This window comes from Balaenoptera ricei, chromosome 18, assembly GCF_028023285.1.
Source record: "Balaenoptera ricei isolate mBalRic1 chromosome 18, mBalRic1.hap2, whole genome shotgun sequence".
Taxonomy (NCBI): Eukaryota; Metazoa; Chordata; class Mammalia; order Artiodactyla; family Balaenopteridae; genus Balaenoptera; species Balaenoptera ricei.
In genome coordinates this window covers 65150143-65153547 of record NC_082656.1, presented here as the reverse complement: position 1 = coordinate 65153547, position 3405 = coordinate 65150143, and the positions used below count along the sequence as shown (strand labels likewise).

Genomic DNA, 3405 nt, shown 5'->3' with positions numbered 1-3405 from the left:
ATCCGGTTCTATAAAATCAAAAAAGTCCAACAGCCTTCCTTCACTCTGTCCCGTTTTCTCCGTTCTCTTTAATCCCATCTGGCAGTATTTCTGCTGGTATAATCCCATCTCTGATCCTGGCCTCTACTTGATGGCTGATTAAGTCCATGGTTTGTATACACTCTGATCTCCTCATCAAAATGCTCAGTTACACTCTCAGTGTCCTCTTCAGAATATGCTTTCTCATTTTTTTGCAATATGGATAGGCTGAGAATTTTTCAAATCTTTAAGTTCTAGTTTCTTTTTGCTCATTGCTTAACAATTCCTTCTTCAATTTATTTCTCTCTTGCATTTTACTATCAGCAGTCAGGAGAAAACACGCCGCTCCTTCAACACGTTGCTTAGAAATTTCAGCTAAATATCCAGTTTTATCACTCTCAAGTCCTATCTTCCACAAGACACTAGAACACAGACACAACACAGCCAAGTTCTTTGCCACTGTATAACAGGAATCACCTTTTTCTCCATCATCCAACAACATGTTCCTCATTTCCATCTGGACCTCGTCAGAATGGCCTTTACTGCTGTCAACTAAAAAATTATTCACAACTTAAAAGTTGAGAGTTATGTTTTATTCAGTGGAGATTTTTAGGACTTCAAGTCCAGGAGGCAGCATCTCAAGTAACCCTGAGAGAACTGCTCCGAGGAGGTGATGGGGGAGCTAGGATATATAGGAGTTTTGCAACAAAGGGCAGGTAGTCGGGAACATCAAAAGATTACTGTTAATTAAAGAAAACCATGTGCCTCTTGACCATCTGTATGTCTTTGCAGAAATATCTGTTTAGGTATTCTGCCCATTTTTTGATTGGGTTGTTTGTTTTGATGACATTAAGTCTCATGAGCTGTTTGTAAATTTTGGAGACTAATCCCTTGTTGGTCACATCATTTGCAAATATTTTCTCCCAATCTGTGGGTTGTCTTTTCATTTTGTTTGTGGTTTCCTTTGCTGTGCAAAAGCTTTTGAGTTTAATCAGGTCCCATTTTTATTTTTGTTTTTATTTCCATTATTCTGGGAGACAGACTGAAAAAGATATTGCTGCAATTTATGTCAGAGAGTGTTCTGCCTATGTTTTCCTCTAGGAGTTTTATAGTGTCCCATCTCACATTTAGGTCTTTAATCCATTTTGAGCTTATTTTTGTGTATGGTATTAAAGAATGATCTACAATGAGATATCACCTCACACCCGTCAAAATGGCTATCATCAAAAAATCCACAAAGAATAAATGCTGGAGAGGGTGTGGAGAAAAGGGAACCCTCCTACACTGTTGGTGGGAATGTAAATTGTACAGCCACTATGGAGAACAGTATGGATAGAGCTACCATATGACCCTCCTGGGCATAAATTGGAAAAAAAACATGGCCTGAAAGGATACATGCACTCCAATGTTCATTGCAGCACTGTTTACAACAGCCAAGACATGGAAGCAAACTAAACGTCCATCAACAGAGGAATGGATAAAGAAGATGTGATACATATATAATGGAATATTACTCAGCCATTAAAAAGAATGAAATAATGCCATTTGCAGCAACATGGATGGGCCTAGAGATTGTCATACTGAGTGAAGTAAGTCAGACAGAGAAAGAGAAATATCATATGATATCCCTTACATGAAGAATCTAAAAAGAAATGATACAGATGAACTCATTTACAAAACAGAAACAGACTCATAGGCTTAGAGGACGAACTTATTGTTACGGGGGGGAAAGGTGGGGGGAAGGGATAGTTAGGGAGCTTGGGATTGACATGTACACACTGCTATATTTAAGACGGATAACCAACAAGGATGTACTGTGTAGCACAGGGAACTCTGCTCAATGTTATGTGGCAGCCTGGATGGGAGGGGAATTTGGGGGAAAATGGATACGTGTATATGTATGGCTGAGTCACTTTGCTGTGCACCTGAAACTATCACAACATTATTAATAGGCTCTACCCCAATATAACATAAAAAGTTTAAAAAAAATAAAGAAAGAAAACCAGATATGTGAAGTTAAAGAATTTAGCACTCTTCTATGTGTGGGAAGATGCAAGAGTCTGGGCTCACTGAAATCATCCCTTTGATCTGCACCTCAGCCATCTGGGGCCTGTGTTTTCACATCCTGAGTTTCCTCACTGTGGGGAGTGGCCACAGTCTGATGGCTACTAGATGGCAGGTATTCCTTCCTTCCTGAGTCTCCTCAGGGCTCAAGGGCTCACGCTGGAGGGCTGCAATCACTGATGACTGTGACATCCTTTGTTTACTGATGTGGTAGGCAATATTCCATTTATCACTGTCTATATTTCTACCAACATTCGATATACATGATTACTTTTGTATTCTCTAAGAAGATGGAAGATGTATTCTCCTTTCCTTTCTGAACTCTCAGCAGGATCACTTTTAACAGTCCGTAGGCTTTTCCTAACATGCACCTCAAAACTCTTCCAGCCTCTAAAACAACTTCCACATTTTTCCGTATTTGTTACAGTGGCACCCCACTTCTTAACTACCAAAGTCTATCTTAGTTCAGGCTGCTATAACAAAATACCATAGACTGGGTGGCTTAATAAACATTTATTGTAACAATATTGATATGATTATCATGTCAATATTGATGTAAATGAGAATACTGTTGCATATGAAACTGCATATATCATATTATAAAATCAGTGTTTAGGGACTTCCCTGGCGGTCGAGTGGTTAGGACTCCACCCTTCCACTGTAGAGGGCCTGGGTTTGATCCCTGGTCAGGGAACTAAGATCCTGCAAGCTGGACTGCATGGCCAAAAAAAAAAAAAAAAAAAAATTACGTATTGAATGGGGATTAAAACTAATTTAAAAAGTTGTTTAAAAATCATGTATGTTTTGGCAGCACATACACTAAAATTGGAATGACTCAGAGAAGATTAGCTGGGTCCTTGCAAAAGAAGACACACAAATTCATGAAGCACTCTGTGTATTTTGTGAAGCATGTACTCTTAGAGATTATTGTTTCATTGTAAATCTGAAAGCGATCCTGCAAGGCATTCAATGGTGGATAACCACTTTTAGAGAAAGTAGGTTAATAATTTTTATACTTTAAAGTAATTTTTAAAGTTTAAATTTTGCATTTTAAGTGCTAAAAGTGACCTATTTTATTTTCTGAATTAACACTACGTTCCCCTGTATTTTACCTTTTTCTCTTGAAGTGAATTTAGAATTAAATAATATTTTAATGTGGTGTTATTACAGTGTAGTATAGAGATATTGTATATAATCTACCAACTCATTTGTCATCTACTGGAGATTTCCAAAGGGAATAAAAAATAATTTAGACATTAAAAAATAGGTATTGATAGGACTTGCAGATTATCATACTAAGTGAAGTCAGAGAACGATAAATAC

The 3405-nt window shown here is 37.7% G+C and overlaps 1 non-coding gene across 1 annotated transcript; it reads left to right on the top strand.

Annotated features, from left to right (window-relative positions):
* Positions 1-2879: 2879 nt before the first annotated feature.
* On the top strand, positions 2880-2983 carry LOC132352789 (U6 spliceosomal RNA). Its single transcript, XR_009498872.1, has one exon. It is a non-coding gene; the product is annotated as a U6 spliceosomal RNA (small nuclear RNA).
* The last annotated feature ends 422 nt before the right edge of the window (positions 2984-3405 follow it).